Source organism: Pristiophorus japonicus, chromosome 13 (genome assembly GCF_044704955.1).
Source record: "Pristiophorus japonicus isolate sPriJap1 chromosome 13, sPriJap1.hap1, whole genome shotgun sequence".
NCBI lineage: Eukaryota > Metazoa > Chordata > Chondrichthyes > Pristiophoridae > Pristiophorus > Pristiophorus japonicus.
In genome coordinates, this window is record NC_091989.1 from 1,269,062 (window position 1) to 1,292,318 (window position 23,257).

Below are 23,257 nucleotides of genomic sequence, written 5' to 3' on the forward strand. Positions count from 1 at the left end.
ACTTCTCCCCAGTAGTGCGGGACCGTCCCCCGGGACAACCCAGAGTGGCAACCTGTTCTCCGAATCTTTGTGGGTCACGACTACAGTGGCGCTGCCTCGCACCGGAATGATCTGCTTTGTGTATGTCCGTAGCTGTGCGTCAATCGGCGATAATTTTGGCCTCCTGGCCTTGGACGGCCACAACTTTTCGAACTGTTTGATACCTATCAGGGACTGACTGGCCTCCGTGTCTAACTCCATTGATACTGGGATGCCATTGAGGAGCACTTTCATCATTATCGGTGGCGTCCTGGTGTATGAACTGTATACATGCTCCACATGAACTCGCTGAACTTCAGCTTCCAGCGATTTCCCCCAGCATTCATTTCTGCAATTTTTGCAGGTATTTTACTCATCTCTGCAAACTCCGGCTGAGTGTGTGCCTCCACGCCTCCAACATGAGCTGTTGTTGGAAACAAAAGGTCCCTTGCCAGTTGATCGTCCCTGACTGCCCCTGTCCTTGAGTGCGCCATTAACAGGTGTTGATGGCCCCATTACAGGCCGCATTGTCCCTTGCAATGGCGTGAATCGCCGTTCAGCTTGCCATTGTCTCTGTCGAACTCCCCCTCTGGGTTCGACTACATGTTGGGGCATGCCCGATTGCCCTTGTCTGCCTGGAGAACTGTGTTCTGTTTTAACAATGTTGAATCTCTGTCCCAACCATTCCTTAACACAGTGCCTCTCGTGTTTGGAAAGAGGTGACATGATAGGTCCAAGTCAACATGGATTTGTGAAAGGGAAATCATGCTTGACAAATCTTCTGGAATTTTTTGAGGATGTTTCCAGTAGAGTGGACAAGGGAGAACCAGTTGTTGTGGTATATTTGGACTTTCAGAAGGCTTTCGACAAGGTCCCACACAAGAGATTAATGTGCAATGTTAAAGCACATGGGATTGGGGGTAGTGTGCTGACATGGATTGAGAACTGGTTGTCAGACAGGATCAAAGAGTAGGAGTAAATGGGTAATTTTCAGAATGGCAGGCGGTGACTAGTGGGGTACCGCAAGGTTCTGTGCTGGGGCCCCAGCTGTTTGCACTGTACATTAATGATTTAGACGAGGGGATTAAATGTAGTATCTCCAAATTTGCGGATGACACTAAGTTAGGTGGCAGTGTGAGCTGCGAGGAGGATGCTACGAGGCTGCAGAGCAACTTGGATAGGTTAGGTGAGTGGGCAAATACATGGCAGATGAAGTATAATGTGGATAAATGTGAGGTTATCCACTTTGGTGGTAAAAACAGAGAGACAGACTATTATCTGAATGGTGACAGATTAGGAATACGGGAGGTGCAAAGAGACCTGGGTGTCATGGTACATCAGTCATTGAAGGTTGAAATGCAGGTACAGCAGGCGGTTAAGAAAGCAAATGGCATGTTGGCCTTCATAGCGAGGGGATTTGAGTACAGGGGCAGGGAGGTGTTACTACAGTTGTACAGGGCCTTGGTGAGGCCACACCTGGAGTATTGTGTACAGTTTTGGTCTCCTAACCTGAGGAAGGACATTCTTGTTATTGAGGGAGTGCAGCGAAGGTTCACCAGACTGATTCCCGGGATGGCGGGACTGACCTATCAAGAAAGACTGGATCAACTGCGCTTGTATTCACTGGAGTTCAGAAGAATGAGAGGGGACCTCATAGAAACGTTTAAAATTCTGATGGGTTTAGACAGGTTGGATGCAGGAAGAATGTTCCCAATGTTGGGGAAGTCCAGAAACAGGGGTCACAGTCTAAGGATAAGGGGTAAGCCATTTAGGACCGAGATGAGGAGAAACTTCTTCACCCAGAGAGTGGTGAACCTATGGAATTCTCTACCACAGAAAGTTGTTGAGGCCAATTCACTAAATATATTCAAAAAGGAGTTAGATGTAGTCCTTACTACTCGGGGGATCAAGGGGTATGGCGAGAAAGCAGGAATGGGGTACTGAAGTTGCATGTTCAGCCATGAACTCATTGAATAGCAGTGCAGGCTAGAAGGGCTGAATGGCCTACCCCTGCACCTATTTTCTATGTTTCTATGTCTATGTCTGTTATGCTAGTGGCCATGCTCGCATGGTTTAAATCCCATCCTTGTCGCCATTGATACGTCCTTACTATACAGTGTAAATGCACACAAGGCCCATGCTTGAGAGAAGGTCAGTCTGTGACCTGTCCTTTATTCCTTAGCACTCAAGTGATGGAAGTGGGTGGAGCTTCCCCTTTTATACCTGAAGGTCCAGGTTAGGAGTGTCTCCCACAAGTTCACCACCTAGTGGTCATTGTTCTCACAGTGTACAACTTAGGTCAGATTATACATAGGTTACAATGCTGCTTGAATACATGACAGAGTGACTCCAGCATTCTCTGTTTTTGTTTCGGATTCCAGCATCCGCAATGTTTTGCTATTGATCCACACTTTCTTCCTATGTGTAATAGTTTACACTTGTTCATATTAACTTGCACCTGCCGTTGTTCTACCCACTTATATCACTTGTTTGGCTTATATTTATTCCCCAAGCTACCTCCTCAGACTCAACCTCCCCTTTTAGTTTGGCCACATGCAAATTTGACCATCGTGCAATGAATTACCGAATCCAGGTGAAGTAGCCATGCAGTGGCCCCAGCACTGATCCCCGGATCACCCAATTCGCCTTCACGCTAACACAACTCCTTTGGCAAGGATTCACTGTTTCCTACCCTTCAGCCAATTTCTTTGCCATTCTCAAAGATTTACCTCAAGTCCTTACAGCACTGAGCTTAAATAAGAGCCTTTGAGGAGAACTTGCCAAATGTCCTTTAAAAGTCTAAGTTCACTTGGAATCTCACTTCCTCCAAACAGCCCAAGAGATTAGTGAAGGAATATAGTTCCCTTCTGCTAACTGCTGTTCACTAGCTGATTATACAGTTAGTACTCAAGTTAACTTCTGATAACTGATTGCATTATTTCTGCATGGTATTGAGGTAAGACCATTGGGTGTAGAGTTGCCAGATGAGAGTTTACCTGGAAGACCCTCATTAAACAAGCCAAGGACAGATTGGGTTTGCCTCAATTAGGAAGGAAAAGTGAATAAGATATCCTCTGCAACTTCTCTGTATTAATCAGAATAGAGGAGACAATAAAAGCTATTCGCGAACATGCAGAAGATCGGAGCCAGTCAGTGCGTGCAATGACTCCTCAGCAGGTGGTACTGATCACAATGGCTGCATTGAAGATTTGTGAGTGGTGTAAGCCTCTAATCCCTGCACTTATATCATTATAAATAATGTCTCACTGCCATTTGTGGGTACTTTGCTTCTTGATCTTTAAATCTGATACTTATACTTTCCTTCCTTGTTCCCAATGACACAGCAGCCAGCTCTCTGTGACAATTAAAACCCAATGAGCAACATTAACATTTGATTATCTTCATCAATATCTTCAAAATATCTTTTAAAATAATTTCAAAATGCAACTAGGAAAATGTCAATCACATCATAATGATGTAAGTTCTGATTAAACATATTGCATCAGTACAAACGACCTCTTCATTTAACCCCCCTGGCCTATGCTGATTATGTGGATCCCGGCCAGGGCAGGGCAAGGGTTAATACTCGTGTGCCAAACACAAGGGAATAAAATCAGCCAGAGATCTCGCTTCTGCTAGCTTCCCTGTAACCACTGCTGGACAGGGCAGTGTGTGGATTCTCGGCAACGGGGTCAGGGTCAGGGCTAATGCCCTCTGTAGCCCAATAGCTTGCTAACACTGAAGAAACAGAGTGTAAAATTCTTACTTTCAACTTGTTTTAACTTTCATTGTGATCCGAGAATGAATGATAAGGGAATGTGTTGTATTAAGGTTTAGAATAACTTTATTATTATGCAGTGCAGCAGCTCCTGCAGTTCCAAGTGCTGTCCTCCACCCTCCAAAGCTCAGGCCCGAACTCCTCATCTCCAGTCAATGTCGGCGCTGGCCTTCCTCTCTCACCCAAAGACCTGCACCTAACTTTGGAAATCTTCCTCCATCAAAGCACCGCTCCTGAATTCCTGTTACCATCCTGAGGTGCTGCTCCCACCTTCCCTCTCCTTCCCCTCCCCCTCTTCCCTCTCCTTCCCACCACCCCCCCTCCCCATCCCCAGCTTCCCCCTCCTTCCCCTCTACAGCTGGACGCTGCTCTCGGACTCTGCCCCTTTTCCTCCTCCCCAAGGTGCCACTTTCTGTTACTGTTCACTACAAAGCACTGCTCCCAACTTCATCCTTCCCACTCCTGCCGGAGTCCTGCTGTTCATGCTGTTCCCACTGCTGCCCATATGGTCCAGTCCACTCTGCACATTATCTGTGAGCAGCACCAAACGTGCCAGACACCTGAACAGATTGTTCATGGCTCACATGGATGGCTGGCACGTACAGTGTGAAGAAATACTTTCGGTACTACGTTACTTCCTTTATCTGGTTAAGTATTTTTTACATCTCCTAAAAAATATTCTTTGGAGATAATTCTTTTTTCAAAGTCCTTGCTCACCAAGATGTTGCTCATGGGTCTCGCTCTGACATTGGAGATAAGACGCATTGCTCTCCTCCAGAGTCTGGGTGACCCCCTCTTGACGTGAGGAACAGAGCGGTATTGCAGTACTCCAGGAGTAAACGTACAGAGCATGTGCGGCACAGAAACAGGCCATTCGGCCCAACTGGTCTGTGCTGGTCTGCTCCACACCAGCCTCCTCCCACCCTAATTCCTCTCACTGCAACAGCACTTTCCAGCTTCAGTCATACTTTCTGACCACGTGAACTCTGCTCACCTGACCACACGACCAGCTTCCTATTGGTTTGGTTCTTAGCCATCTCACAGGACTTCAACATGAGCCTGGAAATTCGCATCAGTGTAAAATCTTCCACTGACAGTAACTCAGGGCCAAGTGGCATGAACATTGAAAGTGTGGCTTTGAACATGTTTCCAATCAGTCTATGATGTGTTCCACATTACTGCCAACATGGGTGTAACTACAATTCAGGCAATTAATACCAGCATGATTGCTGGTCAAGAGGAGGATGAGTGATATTCATGCAATGCGTGATTCATTCCGTGTAATTCATGTATTAAGAACATAAGATATAGGAACAGGAGTAGGCCATACAGCCTCTCAAGCCTGCTCCACCATTCAATAAGATCATGGCTGATCTGATCATGGACTCAGCTCCGCTTCCCTGCCCGCTCCCCATAACCCGTTATCCCTTTATCGTTTAAGAAACTGTTTATTTCTGTTTTAAATTTATTCAATGACCCAGCTTCCACAGCTCTCTGGGGCAGAGAATTCCACAGATTTACAACCCTCTGAGAGAAGAAATTCCTCCTCATCTCAGTTTTAAATGGGTGGCCCCTTATTCTAAGACCATGCCCCTTAGTTCTAGTCTTCCCCATCAGTGGAAACATCCTCTCTGCATCCACCTTGTTAAGCTCCCTCATAATCCTTTACATTTCGATAAGATCACCTCTCATTCTTCTGAATTCCAATGAGTAGAGGCCCAACCTACTCAACCTTTCCTCATAAGTCAACCCCCTCATCCCCAGAATCAACCGAGTGAACCTTCTCTGAACTGCCTCCAAAGCAAGTATATCCTTTCGTAAGTATGGAAACCAAAACTGCACGCAGTATTCCAGGTGTGACCTCACCAATACCTTGTACAGCTGTAGCAAGACTTCCCTGCTTTTATATTCCATCCCCTTTGTAATAAAGGCCAAGATTCCATTGGCCTTCCTGATCACTTGCTGTACCTGCATACTAACCTTTTGTGTTTCATGCACAAGTAACCCCAGGTCCCGCTGTACTGCAGCACTTTGCAATCTTTCTCCATTTAAATAATAACTTGCTCTTTGATTTTATTGAAGCCGAGACATGTAGGTTTCCCAGGCAACAACTGATTTGGATAAACAGCACAATGGGGATGCAATCATTGCACCCCGAGCTCTGGACCTGGCTGAGGAGGAAGAGCTGGAATGGACAGTCAGAGCTGTAAGGTGTAGCAAATGCATACTGTCCAGACCTGTTCCTACACTAGCCATGGAGTGCTTTATCTCAGGGACAGCTATTGGGGATTTGCTGAAGAGCAGTGTGTCGGGCTATACTTCAGCAGGTAGGAGGTAGTGACCAGGCTAATGCAGAAACTCGACATTTGGATTAGCAGCCTGTAATTGCAATGCCACCCAGTTTGTAGCTCACAGGTGCATCAGAGAAGTGACTGATGCTTTATCAGGAATTACTGAGCAGTAGCTTGGACGCAATGCATTATTCTACCTCACTACTGGCATTCCACATTGTTTGGTTGCACACAAAAAGGCATTTGGGGTTGTGCTCATAATAGTATGGGTGACATGAACAAAAAGCAATTCTATTCTCTGCGTTTCCAACTGGTCTGTGGCCAAGAAAACTGGATCAGTCCTGCTCTCCCTCCACCCACCATAAAGCATTTACTTTTTGCCTATCATGGAGGAGAAAATGATTTGAATGGGAAAGTTAAGTGGGAGGAATGCTCCTGGGGGAGATTCCCCTCTTAGGCCTTGGGGATTGGCATCTTGTGGCAGCCACGGACATAACCTAAGCATTGATACAATGCGGCCCACACAGCTATCCCAGATCCTTGTTGGGCATATCACTGATGTCATGAGGCAAAGCCCCACCTGCAGGACAAGGTGTCATGTATCCAAAGGGAGCAGGCCTCGACATCCAGGGGGAACAATTGGCCTGGTGTGCGCCTCCTGTTAGTGCCTGTGGGGGGCGATAATGGGGCGCTAAGGGGTTCCCGACCGGGCGCGGTGAATTCACCGACACCCGCCAACTTCCCTGGCGGTTTTGCGCTGGCACTAACACTCACTGCCTCGCTCACTAGCGCCCGACTGCTCGTGATGTCATCTGATGCGTTGCGCCCTGTTACAGCCCCAGATCAGAAATTCCCTCACGCCTCCTGCGAGCGCCTGTCGTCAGCAACGGCAGGAGGAGCAGGCGGTGTGCAGTCGGATCGCCGTTGGAGGAGCGGTATTTAAAGGCATCAGCATCCGCTTTATTTATAGTCGGCAAAGACTGCTGCCTTGTCGGCCTGAGATCGGCAAACAGATGTTTTGAGCAATTTCATTGTTTTTCATTTTCAAGAGTATTCAGCCTCAAGATAATTATTCAGCATCATTCAGGCGAGATTTTAAAGTGTTACATTTCCATGTGTTAATAGGGGCTATACAAGCACTGGGCCTCGCCTTCCAGCATCAATGTCGGAGGCAGCCGAGGCAGAAAGAAAGATTGCAAAACATGGCCAGAGGGCTCACAACAGGAGGCCTTACCCTCCCAGGGTATTCCAGGAACGCTTCTTCTACATCAATTTCACTGAGGAGCAGTGTGTTCGAAGGCTCCGATTCACCAAGGATGTGGTCACAGAGCTCTGTACTCTCCTACAACCAGACCACGAGCCTCAGACCAGGGTGACCACAGCTCTCCCAGTGATAGTCAAGGTCACTGTCACCCTCAATTTCTACGTTAGCGGATCCTTCCAGCCTGCAACCGGAGACATCTCCAACATCTCCCAGTTTTCTGTCCATTGCTCATCCGCGAGGTCACAGATGCTCTGTACAGAAGGAGGAGGGATTACATCTCCTTCCCCATCACCAGAGAGAAACAGCATGAGCATGCATGGGGCTTTGCCAGGATAGCGGCCTTCCCCATGGTGCAGGGCGGCACTGACTGCATCCACCTCGCTTTGTGGGCACCGCACCACAATCCTCAGGTATTCCGTAACCACAAAGGCTGCCACTCACTGAATGTGCAGATGGTCTGCAACCACACATGGCAAATCCTCATCGTCAATGCCGCTATCCTGGCAGCAGCCACGAAGCCTTCAACGGTTCAGCTGCCTTATCCGCCCGGAAGGAGTACTCCAGTACTCAGCTGGGCGGGTCTCCCTTTTCGTCGTCATCTGCTGCATCATGGCCATCATGAGGACAAGCCATTGCCAGCAGGCATTGCCGCACCACTTCAGGAGGAGGAAGAGGGAGACGAGGAGGATGAGGAGGACAAGGAGGAGGAGGAGGACAAGGAGGAGGAGGAAGAGCAGCGAGGGAGGAGGCAGCCACTCCATCGGCCTTGTGGAAAGGCGGTCCATGACCGCCTCATCAGCCTTCGCTTCCAATGAATTTGAGATCATGTCCTGGTTGCTCAGCCGTCCCCATCATTCCATCAGTTTCTCATTCCAAACCACACCCCAAAGCTGAAATGAGGCACAGCACCAAGTCTGCCACATTGCATTAATAAATGTGTCTAAATTCAGTAACCACATATATACAATATCAATATTAACTAATCACACTTGTGCAAACTGTTACTTCCCCTCTTTACAGTCCCTATTCCTAGTCTACTGTTCCTACGCAGTGTCTCCCCTGTGGCTGCAGCAGGGTTGCTGAGTGTCATGGCCAGAGACTACAGATGGTCTTGCAGGATGCCCTCGACCAGCTCTGGGCCTGGAAGGCCCGGCTGTAGGCTGTACCACCTCAGGCGGCGGCAGTCTGGGCTGGCTGGGTGCAATGGCGGAGAGGCAGTGGTGGGGTCAGGAATGATGTCATCCTGAGAGAGGACAGCAGGTTCCTGCTCCACTGACCCACTGCCACTTCCCCGGGGCAGCACCTCAGCATCCCCACCAACCAGCTGGAGCACAGATTGGTGGCCTGCTGTGACCCCATGAGATTCCCAGCGGACTGTGGTGGACCCAACGGTGATGTTAGCAGTCGGAGCTCGCGTGGCATCCAGCTGGGACAGCATGAGAGCAGTCTGAGACTTGATGCCACCAACCATTGTCTGCATTACAGCTCTAAGATGTTGTGTTGCCTGCACCTGTGCCGCAATGGATGCTGCCACATCGCCCATGACAGGCATCATGAGGTCTGGATCTGCACGGTCTCTCTGGGAGTCCACCATCCTCTGCAGAGTGGATATGATGAGCTCCATGGTGTGTGCAGAGCTCTGAGCAATGTTGGAGGTGGACTCCTCCATTGCCGAGAGGCTCTCAGGCACCCTTGCCATTGCACCTATCATGTCGGAGTGCATGGCCATCACCCTTCCTGTGGACATCTCCCCATCGAGGTCGTCATCTGAGTCCTGTGCAGCAGAACTCGTGCACGAACTCGTCCTCCGGGGAGCTGAAGCAAGACCTTTCCCCATGGACTTGTTTCAGCCCACTCATCTCCGGTGCATCACCCAGTGCAGACCCCTCTGCTAAACTTGGCTCTAATGATTGCGTCGTGCCGGTCTCTGAGGAGGTGCCTGCGGGTGAGAGATGCAATGACTCGGCGCTTCACTGAGAGGATCACGCTGCACATCTGGTTGCTGATTAACTGAAAGCACAAATGCACAAGACTTACATTAATGTGAGGGCAGGGCGGCAGGAATGGAGCAAGGAATGCAGACAATATCAGGAGCTGGAAAGTGAGAAAGGCTTGTGCTGTGAGGGGGAAGTGGGAGGAGAGAAGGGTGAGTTACAGCACTTGCTCCTCTAGGATGGAAAGTTGCTGGAGCTGCCATCCCCCCTGCCTGTTGTGGACTATCTTGGCCTGCAAGATAAACTAATGTGTGTGAGTCAGAGTGCAGCTATGTGTTAGGGAGATGTGCCTGTCATCGCTGAATAGCTGTAATTGTAGGCAAGGCATGAGATGTGGATGTGAGTTTGAGTAGGTGGAGGTGCTTGGTGAATGGATGGTGGGAGTATGGAGCTTTGTGCAGTGTGTACACAGAGGTTCAGATGCTGGTATGTAGGACCTATTGAAGCATGTACTCACCCTGACCACCCGACTGAGGTCATTGAATTTCTTCCGGCACTGTGTCAGGCTCCTCACGACTACATTACTGGCCGAGACCTCCTGGGCCACTTCCCTCCACATAGCCCTGAGGACCTGGGGCAATGACTTCCTTTCAGTAGCCAGGAATAGCCCTGCCCTCCTTCGCTCCACTCCTGTGACCAAGGCATCCAATGCCTGGTCTCTGGAACAATGAACTTTCTCCCTGGGAGTGGATCAGCCATGAGAATTATCAGATTCAGTTGCTTGCAGGTCGCTTTCACAGCCAGCAATGTAGATAATGAGGATTTGCACAGTGATGCTATCTCCCCTTTAACAGCTGGAAGGAGCCTGGATGAGTGCAGCTCCAGCAATACTTGAGAAGCTCGACACCATCCAGGACAAAGCAGTCCGCTTGATTGGGACCCCAGCCACCACCTTCAACATTCACTCCCTCCACCACCGGCGCACCGTGGCTGCAGTGTGTACCATCTACAAGATGCACTGCAGCAACTCGCCAAGGCTTCTTCGGCAGCACCTCCCAAACCCGCAAACTCTACCACCTAGAAGGACAAGGGCAGCAGGCGCATGGGAATACCACCACCTCCACATTCCCCTCCCAGTTACTATCCTGACTGGGAAATATATCGGCCGTTCCTTCATTGTCACTGGGTCAAAATCCCTCCCTAACAGCACTGTGGGAGCACCTTCACCACACGGACTGCAGCGGTTCAAGAAGGCGGCTCACCACCATCTTCCCAAGGGGCAATTAGGGATGGGCAATAAATGCCGGCCTTGCCAGCTATACCCACATCCTGTGACCGAATTTAAAAAAACAATGTGAATGATTATTCCTGATTGCATTGCACCTGAAATTCATTATCGCCCTGCTGGTACTCCCCTGTAGCTCCCGTGTGCGGTAATTAGCACTTGATTTAGCACGCCAGTTCTTTCTTGGAGTGCTAACTGCCAATTTAGTGAAGCTCAGAATCATTAGCGCCTGCTGCTAGGTTTTCAGTATTTTGACTTTCCAGCCCGAGCTCATCTCTGAGTGCCTTTGAAGATGCCTACCGGAAATTCCAGAATTGCGAACACATGAAGAGTGGGATGAAGCCAAAGGTCTTTACTGTGCTGTAGGCTGGCACCATGCTTTGCATATTGTTCCCTGCCTACGCACACACTCCTCACACAACTCAAAACAATTTACTTTCTTTCAAGTCTGCCTTCCAATTCAAGTAGCCCATGCACAGAGACTGCCTGAAAATACAATAATTATGACTGCTGTCTGGGAGGTGGTCTTCAATCCGCATGATCCTGGTCATCTGGGCATTGATGAAGTGAAAGCCTTCGGAATTTCATGGAAGGAATTAGGTTGTGGTTAAGATTACGGACATGCACTAAGGTGCTCTCAGTAATGTCCTGGAGTGTGGTAAATCTGCAAAGTGAAGGTTTGCAGCCCTGCAATGTTACTCTCATTTTGTCATGGGGAAAGCTGTTTGACCTGGTCAACAAAGCATTATCGACCTGCATGATGCATCTGTGCACAGCAGAAAATTGATGGGTTTTTTAAATTATTTTTTTAAAAACATTTTTATTTTTATTTTTTTAATTTTTCGTTGCCAATCTTTCCAATTCTTTGTCAGATCACAAACGCCAGAGGTCACCTTGCACACATCAAGGATCACCCTGCGCTAATGCTCTTAGCCAAAAGGCCTAGAGCCCAAGCACCGTTCCTGGAAGTACTGCAATACCAGGTTCGTGCCATGGAGGTGGATGGGTCAGGCCCCCCACACACCTCCATGGAGGTGGATGGGTCAAGCCACCCAACCCACCTCCTATTTCCAAAAAGCATAGGAGAACCACCTTCCTGATCCAGGGAGAACCACTTTGGGGTCATGGTTACTCCCCTGTCAGGTCAGTTACACATGATCCTGTACCAGCCTCAAAACAAATGGTGGCAGAGAACTTGAGGGCGATAACCCTGCCTGCCACTAGCAGTGACGACCCTGATGGTGAGGCTGTCTGTAGGTCAGTTTGCAACAGATGACACACCTCCATCACCATCTGCCCCATAGTCTACTTTTGATGGTCCTGTGAGGTTGCACCTGTTTCATGTTCAGGCCAACCTCCCAGGCCTCTCTTTCTTCATCCCCTTTTCCAACCTCCCAAAAAGCACAAGGATACAGGACCACTAAAGGTCATCTCCATTTTAAAAGAAAGAAAGACTTACATTTATATAGCGCCTTTCATGATCACCAGGCATCCCAAAGCGGTTTACAAACAATGAAGTACTATTGGAGTGTAGTCATTGTTGTAATGTAGGAAACAAGCCAACCAATTCATGCACAGGAAGCTCCCACAAACAGCAATATAATAATAAGAACATAAGAAACAGGAGCAGGAATCGGCCATTCGGCCCCTCGAGCTTGCTCCGTCATTCAATAAGTTCATGGCTGATCTGATTTTGGCCTCAACTCCACTTCCCTGCCCGCTCCCCATAACCCTTGACTCCCTTATCATTCAAAAATCTGTCTATCACCACCTTAAATATATTCAACGATCCAGCCTCCACAGCTCTCTGGGGCAGAGAATTCCAACGATTCATGACCCTCTGAGAGAAGAAATTCCTCCTCATTTCCATTTTAAATGGATGACCCCAACAAGCTATGCCTTCTTGTTCTAGATTCCCCCATGAGGGGAAATATCCTCTCTGCATCCACCTTGTCGAGCTCCCTCAGTATCTTATATGTTTCAATAAAATCACCTCTCATTCTTCTAAACTCCAATGTGTATAGGCCCAACCTGCTCAACCTATCTTCATAAGTCATACCCTTCATCTCAGGAATCAACCTTGTGAACCTTCTCTGAACAGCCTCCAATGAAAGTTTATCCCTCCTTAAATAAGGAGACTAAAACTGTACGCAGTACTCCAGGTGTGGTCTCCCCAATGCCATGTACATTTGTAGCAGAACCTCCCTACCTTTATACCCTATCTCCTTTGCAATAAAGGCCAATATTCCATTTGCCTTCCTAATTACTTGCTATACCTGCGTACTAAATAATGGGCCAAAAGTTCCGGCCTCTCCGGCTGTGTACGGAGTGCATACGGACCCGGCGAGGCTTCGCAAAAAAACGGTTCTCGGGGGACGATGCACGTGCGGCGAAAACCGGCTTTTCCGTTCTGTGAAGATTTCTCTTGACAGATCCTCTGCCTCCCTGGGAGTAGAACATTTGCGAGGGAGAGATTGCGCTCTTTGCCCAACTCATGCCCAGTGAATGTCCTTCAAACTCTTATACCTGGTAAAAGTAAGCATGGCTTACTTTTACCGGCATAACACTTTTAAAACATGGAACAATTAAATTTAAACGCTCATTTTTATATTAAAAACCCTGTCCATTAAGGTAAGTTTATTTGTAACACTAATAAAACACAAACAAAACTTTTAGTTACATTTTATTTCAACTAATTTTAAATATGTGGTGTTTTATTTATTTATTGTGCTGTGTTTCATTGTTTTGGGGGTTTTCTCATTGATAGTAATGGGAGCTCATACAAACGTAGTTCCCATTTTTATCAATGAGAATGCTGCATGGCGATTGGTGGTCCAGGCCCATGTGACTCCAGCATGTCCGTACATACCTGAAAGGCATCGCCCCGTGCACTGCACAGCGAATCTCAGCTTCCGACCGGGATCCTACATTCCTCTGGAACCACCAAGTACTTTTGTAGATTTTTTTCGAGTTGGAGGCGTTTGTACCGAGGAAGCCTCGGGCCCCAATTTCCCCCCCCCTTTGTGTTTCATGTACACGGACATCCAGATCCCTCTGCACTGCAGCATTTTGTAATCTCTCCCCATTTAAATCATTTGCTTTTTTGTTGTTCCTACCAAAGTGGATAACCTCACATTTCCCCACAATATACTCTATCTGCCAAATTTTTGCCCACTCACTGAGCCTGTCTATAACCCTTTGCAGATTCCTTGTGTCCTCCTCACAATTTGCTTTCCCACCCATCTTTGTATCATGAGCAAACTTGGCTCCATTACACTCGGTCTCTTCATCCAAGTCATTAATATAAATTGTAAATAGTTGAGGCCCCATCACTGATCCCTGTGGCACCCCACTAGTTACAGTTTGCCAGCCGGAAAATGACCCAGTTATCCTGACTCTCTGTTTTCTAATAGTTAGCCAATCCTCTCTCCATGCTAATATGTTACACCCAACCCCATGAACGTTTATCTTGTGCAGTCACCTTTTATGTGGCACCTTATCGAATGCTGTCTGGAACTCCAAATACACAACATCTACTGGTTCCCCTTTATCCACCCTGCTCGTTACATCCTCAAAGAACTATGATCAGGTAATCTATTTTAGTGATGTTGATTGAGTGATAATATTGGCCAAGACACTGGGGATGGCTCCCCTGTTCTTCTTCAAAATTGTGCCGTGGGATCTTTTACATCCACCTGAGGGGGCAGACAGGGTTTCACGTCTCATACAAAAGACAGCACCTCCGACAGTGCAGCACTCGCTCAGTACTGCACTGGGCGTGTTAGCCCAGATTTTTGTGCCCAAGTCTCTGGAGAGGGACTTGAAGTCACAACCTTCTGACTCAGAGGTGAGTGTGCTGCCCACTGAGCCAAAGGTGACACCCATTTGTTTGTGTCCAGCAAAAACATTTCAATCTATTCATCTTTTTAAAAAAACATTCACTAAAAGGGCAAAACATGATTGGTCTTTAAGGATGATGTGAATCATAGAATCATATAGCACAGAAGGAGGCCATTCAGCCCATCGTGCCTGTGCTGGCTCTTTGGTAGATCGATCCAATTAGTCCCAATCCCCCTGCTCTTTCTCTGTAGCCCTGGAAATGATTCCTTTTGAAGTATTTATCCAATTCCCTTTTGAAAGTTACTATTGAATCTGCTTTCACGGCCCTTTCAGGCAGCGCGTTCCAGATCATCATAAGGCACTGAGTAAAACAATTCTCCACATCTCCCCTCTGGCTTTTTGGCAATTGTCTTAAATCTGACTCCTCTGGTTATCCAACCCTCCTCCCAGTGGAAACAGTTTCCCCCGATCTACTCTATCAAAAACCCGCAGAATTGTAAAATAGGCATTGTTAGCCTATGAGATTGCAGAGTTTTTGCAGCATTTGTCTGAGAGCATTGAGCTTCCCAGGAAATCACGCAATGTGTGAGTGATATGGGCAGACAGCGAAATGCAACCTTGAGCCTTTTCCCGGTCTCCAATCCTCATTTGTCTGAAAACCCACGGGCAGGAACAATCCTGACAGGTGATAATCTGAGATTTTCAGTAACCCCTGAATATTGCACCAGCAGCAATCTTTCCGTTAATGATGAGCAACGGACGAGGTGACTCAGCTTACAGTGGAGTCCATGACGACACCAAGCTGTTCCTGCATTCCCCTTCAGGACTTGCATTTAACAGATGCAGAAAACTCCTTCTTCCAGATTAACTTTCCTCCCTCCCCCAGACCGCTCAGTCAAAGCTGGAACCCCACCACAGGTCTTATCTCAGAGGCTTTTCTCAAATTTCACATTTAAGATGCTCACTTTTTCCTTTAAAAATCAGCTCCCACTGGCTGGTCTCGGCATCCTTTGTTGGACACGATGGGCCGAAATGGCCTCCTTCTGCGCTGTAAATGTCGATGTTTCTATGTTTGAGTTTACCGTTGCATTGCTCAGTTTTTACCAGGTGGATTCTGGCAGTCCCGGTGAGCCGTGCCTCAGCCGGGTACGGTTAGAGGAGAAATGGGCGGCGGGGTAACATTTGTGCCAAATTAGCAGCATTTAAAAAAATTAAATTCTTTTTTTACCAGCGATGAAAAGTACATTTAATCTTAAAAGATTGACATGACTGAACATCTTGATAACATCATGACATGCAGTGACAGAGCAGATGGAATCACTGTTTCACACGAGTTGCTTCAGTAGTTGCAGCAGGATGTCTCTATGAGGTCAAATACCTCTTGTATCTAAGAAGAAGATCTTCTGTGTCAAAGAAAGATTTTATCTTTGTTTCATTCAAAGTGAAGTTGCATTATTATATAGAAACATAGAAAATAGGTGCAGGAGTAGGCCATTCGCCCCTTCTAGCCTGCACCGCCATTCAATGAGTTCATGGCTGAACATGCAACTTCAGTACCCCATTCCTGCTTTCAGTACCCCTTGATCCCCCTAGTAGTAAGGACTTCATCTAACTCCTTTTTGAATATATTTAGTGAATTGGCCTCAACAACTTTCTGTGGTAGAGAATTCCACAGGTTCACCACTCTCTGGGTGAAGAAATTTCTCCTCATCTCGGTCCTAAATGGCTTACCCCTTATCCTTAGACTGTGACCCCTGGTTCTGGACTTCCCCAACATTGGGAACATTCTTCCTGCATCTAACCTGTCCAACCCCGTCAGAATTTTAAACGTTTCTATGAGGTCCCCTCTCATTCTTCTGAACTCCAGTGAATACAAGCCCAGTTGATCCAGTCTTTCTTGATAGGTCAGTCCCGCCATCCCGGGAATCAGTCTGGTGAACCTTCGCTGCACTCCCTCAATAGCAAGAATGTCCTTCCTCAGGTGAGGAGACCAAAACTGTACACAATACTCCAGGTGTGGCCTCACCAAGGCCCTGTACAACTGTAGTAACTCATCACTGCCACTGTACTCAAATCCCCTCGCTATGAAGGCCAACATGCCATTTGCTTTCTTAACCGCCTGCTGTACCTGCATGCCAACCTTCAATGACTGATGTACCATGACACCCAGGTCTCTTTGCACCTCCCCTTTTCCTAATCTGTCACCATTCAGATAATAGTCTGTCTCTCTGTTTTTACCACCAAAGTGGATAACCTCACATTTATCCACATTATACTTCATCTGCCATGCATTTGCCCACTCACCTAACCTATCCAAGTCACTCTGCAGCCTCATAGCATCCTCCTCGCAGCTCACACTGCCACCCAACTTAGTGTCATCCGCAAATTTGGAGATACTACATTTAATCCCCTCGTCTAAATCATTAACGCACAGTGTAAACAGCTGGGGCCCCAGCACAGAACCTTGCGGTACCCCACTAGTCACTGCCTGCCATTCTGAAAAGTACCCATTTACTCCTACTCTTTGCTTCCTGTCTGACAACCAATTCTCAATCCATGTCAGCACACTACCCCCAATCCCATGTGCTTTAACTTTGCACATTAATCTCTTGTGTGGGACCTTGTCGAAAGCCTTCTGAAAGTCCAAATATACCACATCAACTGGTTCTCCCTTGTCCACTCTACCAGAAACATCCTCAAAAAATTCCAGAAAATTTGTCAAGCATGATTTCCCTTTCACAAATCCATGCTGACTTGGACCTATCATATCACCTCTTTCCAAATGCACTGCTATGACATCCTTAATAATTGATTCCATCATTTTACCCACTACCGATGTCAGGCTGACCGGTCTATAATTCCCTGCTATCTCTCTCCCTCCCTTCTTAAAAAGTGGGGTTACATTGGCTACCCTCCACTCCATAGGAACTGATCCATAGTCAATGGAATGTTGGAAAATGACTGTCAATGCATCCACTATTTCCAAGGCCACCTCCTTAACTACTCTGGGATGCAGTCCATCAGGCCCTGGGGATTTATCGGCCTTCAATCCCATCAATTTCCCCAACACAATTTCCCGACTAATAAGGATTTCCCTCAGTTTCTCCTCCTTATTAGACCCTCCGACCCCTTTTATATCCGGAAGGTTGTTTGTGTCCTCCTTAGTGAATACCGAACCAAAGTACTTGTTCAATTGGTCCGCCATTTCTTTGTTCCCCGTTATGACTTCCCCTGATTCTGACTGCAGGGGACCTACGTTTGTCTTTACTAACCTTTTTCTCTTTACATATCTATAGAAACTTTTGCAATCCGTCTTAAAGTTACCCGCAAGCTTCTTCTCGTACTCCATTTTCCCTGCCCTAATCAAACCCTTTGTCCTCCTCTGCTGAGTTCTAAATTTCTCCCAGTCCCCGGGTTCGCTGCTATTTCTGGCCAATTTGTATGCCACTTCCTTGGCTTTAATACTATCCCTGATTTCCCTTGATAGCCACGGTTGAGCCACCTTCCCTTTTTTATTTTTACGCCAGACAGGAATGTACAATTGTTGTAATTCATCCATGCGGTCTCTAAATGTCTGCCATTGCCCATCCACAGTCAACCCCTTCAGTATCATTCGCCAATCTATCCTAGCCAATTCACGCCTCATACCTTCAAAGTTACCCTTCTTTAAGTTCTGGACCATGGTCTCTGAATTAACTGTTTCATTCTCCATCCTAATGCAGAATTCCACCATATTATGGTCACTCTTCCCCAAGGGGCCTCGCACAACGAGATTGCTAATTAATCCTCTCTCATTACACAACACCCAGTCTAAGATGGCCTCCCCCCTAGTTGGTTCCTCGACATATTGGTTTAAAAAACCATCCCTTATGCACTCCAGGAAATCCTCCTCCCCCGTATTGCTTCCAGTTTGGTTAGCCCAATCTATGTGCATATTAAAGTCACCCATTATAACTGCTGCACCTTTATTGCACGCACCCCTAATTTCATATTTGATGCCCTCCCCAACATCACTACTACTGTTTGGAGGTCTGTACACAACTCCCACTAACGTTTTTTGCCCTTTGGTGTTCTGCAGCTCTACCCATATAGATTCCACATCATCCAAGCTAATGTCCTTCCAAACTATTGCCTTAATTTCCCCTTTAACCAGCAATGCTACCCCACCTCCTTTTCCTTTTATTCTATCTTTCCTGAATGTTGAATACCCCTGGATGTTGAGTTCCCAGCCCTGATCATCCTGGAGCCACGTCTCCGTAATCCCAATCACATCATATTTGTTAACATCTATTTGCACAGTTAATTCATCCACCTTATTGCGGATACTCCTTGCATTAAGACACAAAGCCTTCAGGCTTGTTTTTTTAACACCCTTTGTCCTTTTAGAATTTTGCTGTACAATGGCCCTTTTTGTTCTTTGCCTTGGGTTTCTCTGCCCTCCACTTTTCCTCATCTTCTTTCTGTCTTTTGCTTTTGCCTCCTTTTTGTTTCCCTCTGTCTCCCTGCATTGGTTCCCATCCCCCTGCCATATTAGTTTAACTCCTCCCCAACAGCACTAGCAAACACTCCCCCCAGGACATTGGTTCTGGTCCTGCCCAGGTGCAGACCGTCCGGTTTATACTGGTCCCACCTCCCCCAGAACCGGTTTCAATGCCCCAGGAATTTGAATCCCTCCCTGCTGCACCACTGCTCAAGCCACGTATTCATCTGCGTTATCCTGCGATTCCTACTCTAACTATCATGTGGCACTGGTAGCAATCCCGAGATTACTACTTTTGAAGTCCTACTTTTTAATTTAGCTCTTAGCTCCTTAAATTCGTTTCGTAGGACCTCATCCCTTTTTTTACCTATGTCGTTGGTACCAATGTGCACCACGACAACTGGCTGATCTCCCCCCCTTTTTAGAATGTCCTGCACCCACTCCGAGACATCCTTGACCCTTGCACCAGGGAGGCAACATACCATCCTGGAGTCTCGGTTGCGGCCGCAGAAACGCCTATGTATTCCCCTTACAATCGAATCCCCTCTCACTATCGCTCTCTCACCCTTTTTCCTGCCCTCCTGTGCAACAGAGCCAGCCACGGTGCCATGAACTTGGCTGCTGCTGCCCTCCCCTGATGAGTCATCCCCCTCAACAGTACTCAAAGCAGTCTATCTGTTTTGCAGGGGGATGACCACAGGGGACTCCTGCACTACCTTCCTTGCACTGCTCTTCCTGCTGGTCTTCCATTCCCTATCTGGCTGTGGACCCTTTCCCTGCGGTACGACCAACTCGCTACACGTGATACTCACGTCATTCTCAGCATCGTGGATGCTCCAGAGTGAATCCACCCTCAGCTCCAACTCCGCAATGCGGACCGTCAGGAGCTGGAGGTGGATACACTTCCCGCACACGTAGTCGTCAGGGACACTGGAGTCGTCCCTGAGTTCCCACATGGTACAGGAGGAGCATAACACCGGACCGAGCTCTCCTGCCATGACTTAACCCTTAGATACACTTAAATTGGCAATAACAATGTTAAAGTTTACTCACTGTTATAGAAGAGAAAAAAGAAAAACTACTCACCAATCACCAGCCAATCACTTACCCCCTTGGCTGTGACGTCACCTTTTGATTTCTTTCTACTTCTTTTTTGCCTTCTCTCCCCGCTGCAGCTGCACAAGTTACGCCTCTCGGACTGCCGCCGCCTCTCGCTGCCGCTGGGCCTTTATAGGCCTCACCAACCACGAACTCCTGCCTCTCGGACTGCCGCCGCCTCGCGCTGTCGCTGGGCCTTTATAGGCCTCACCAACTGACAAGCTTGTGTTCTGAACTTCAAAGCAAAACATTGATGTACGGATAGTAGGAAGAGAAAAATATTTTTACAAAGAGATATCAAGATAGAATATTTATCCAATATGACATACTTTTGACATTAGGTTGAGGGCCAACTATTTTTAAATCAGAAAATCCTTTTCAATATTGACTAAGGTTATTGTAACATTATAAAATCTGATCACTTTTAGGTGTGCGGACAGTGATTTGAATCCCCTCTTAACTACTGTTCGTTCAGAAGAGATAATGAGGTCAAGTCGCAGGTGCAAAACTGCTGACCATTCAACTTCCTAATAAGCACCCTCTAAAGAAGTCAGTATCATCCAGTGTCATCGGCGATCTCATTTTCAATTAGAACTAGAATCATAGAACGGTTACAGCACGGGAGGCAGCCATTCAGCCCGTCGAGCCCATGCCGGCTCTCTGCCAGAGCACCTCAGCCAGTCCCACTCACCCGCCCTTTCCCCATAACCCTGCAAATGTCTGTCCTTCAGGTATTTATCCAACTCCTTGTTGAAAGCCACGATTGAGTCTGCCTCCAACACCCTCTGGGACAGCGCATTCCAGATCCTAACCACTAGCTGCGTAAAAATGTTTTCCCTCATGTCGCCTTTGGTTCTTCTACCAATCACCTTAAACCTGTGTCCTCTGGTTCCCGACCCTTCCACCAATGGGAACAGTTTCTCTCGATCTACTCTGTCCAGACCCCTCATGATTTTGAACACCTCGATCAAATCTCCTCTCAACCTTCTCTGCTCCAAGAACAACCCCAGCTTCTCCAGTCTATCCACGTAACTGAACTTTTAATGATAAAAATCACATTGAACTAATGGCCACTAATCAATGATCAAACAACATGAACTGGTCTGGACTAGGACAGTATTAATTGCTTTCATTAGCAACCTTCATCTATCGTTTCTTAATTCTGCGATACTTATGGTGAAGTTATAAAGAATGATATTATTTCAGTTACCCAACATTGTGACTGATGTATAGTAATCTGTAATCTACACTGGGAATCCCCAGCAATTGAATCAACGAAACTAAAGTGTATATTTACACGAATGTTCACACTGTCTTTGTAAATCTGGAGTTAAGATCCAACTCCTCGAGGGAGTCTTTTCCTCTTCCAAAGCCATTTCGCTTTGGGGTCAAGTCAGGTCCTGACTCAGGATTTAGGTTCTGATCAACCTGAAACGTTAACTGTTTCTCTCTGCACAGTTGCTGCCTGACCCGCTGAATATTTCCAGCATATTCTGTTTATATTTCAGATTTCCAGCATCCGCAGTATTTTGCTTCCGGATTGAGGCTATGTTTACACAACTGCAGCATCGGTGGCAAATTGTACAAGAGGGAGAGAGGATTCCTCCAAAGCCACCTCTTCTCTCCTTCCCCAAATCAGCCCAGACAACATCACTTCCTGGGAGAAAGGCGGAGTGTGAATGCTGTTATAGAGATGAGGTTAGGAATTCGGACCTTTTAGCTGAGAGTCCTATGCTCCAGATCTTTGGCTAACATGCCTCCCATGGATTCAAAATTCTTAATGATCATCCATATTAAAAAGATAAAGATGTCATTGTATCAATGAACACTGAATGTGAAAGCTATATATTTGAAGAACTATTATTTGTCTTTGCAATCAAATATCAATAAATAGAATAAAAGTATATTAGCATCCCTGTATGCTCAGAACTCACCTACTCCAGAGAAACATGACTAAAATGTGAATCTAATTCAGATGCACGCTGACGAGAGCCAGCCTCCATTCCACGCCTGATGTGGTGCCACCTCATTGGCTGACTGACAGCAAGCCATGAATGAAACAAAAGCTTTTGCAGCTCAACATTGGCGAGAACAATGCTGGTGAAAAGGGGTGTCACAAAATGAATTTCCCTTATTAGGTGAACTGTCAAACTTGTTCCCATTCTCCTCCCTGGACAGCGACTGAGGGTCTAGCCCAACGGTGCAAAACTTCAACTCTGAACTGGGCTTCAAACCCACATCCAATCCATCCTCAAGAACTCTTATTTCCACTCTGAGGTATCACCCAATCCCAACCCAGTAACGAGCTCACATGCTTCGTCACATAAATATAAGCTGTCAGTTTCATTTGTTCCAATATCATTTTTGGTCATGTGATCTTTACACAATGTATCTGCATTTTCATCAACATATATAAACTCTTTGAAAATAAATTGTTAAAAAGATCACAGGAAATTTGCCATGTGATATGCTCCCATTGTGTTCAATACCATCTTGGGTATTCTGTGCTGTTACCCTAACTGTCCACCTTTCCCAGCAGGATGACAGTGTGAAGATACTAAAGTCCTTGAGAATGCATGTAGCACCCAATACCAGCACCACACCTTCTCAGAAACTTCCACCATGCTGACTGAGCAGTTTAATATGGGATGTTCGCTCCTGTTCAGAATCAATGTTCACAGATGGGATCAGTAACATAAGCAATCAGTACATGAGCACTCTGATCATTACATAAAAAGTGAAATAAAATAATTTCTAGATTTTAAAAACTATCATTGTAGAAAATAAAACCCTCCTGCGAGAAGCAATTGCTTCCAAATCCATTGTCATCGCTTCATGGATCAATATGTCTGTCGGCTGTGCAATATCAATATTTACTTGCCTGTGACCAAACTTACAAATTACATTTTTATACCTCGATATATATTTTTGACCAATATGCATGAATTTTCTTTATTTCTACTATTTTCAGGAGTCTGGAAAATGCAATTTGACTACAGACAACATGCTGGGGATCGCAATGACTGTGTAAACGTGAACAAGTAATTGTGGGTACGTTTATGTGCATGAGAAACATGTAATAATTATGTGAATGACCAGGCAGTAATAATAGTATAACTAGGCAATAGGTATTTAGGCGGAAGCTGTATTCCTGGTCAAATAAACTCTTTATTGTTTTAAGCATCATGCTTAAATGGATATAAAGATTCCCTTTAGCAAAGTGCTATTTTTCTGATAGAGCACCAGGAAGAAAGAAAGACTTGCATTTA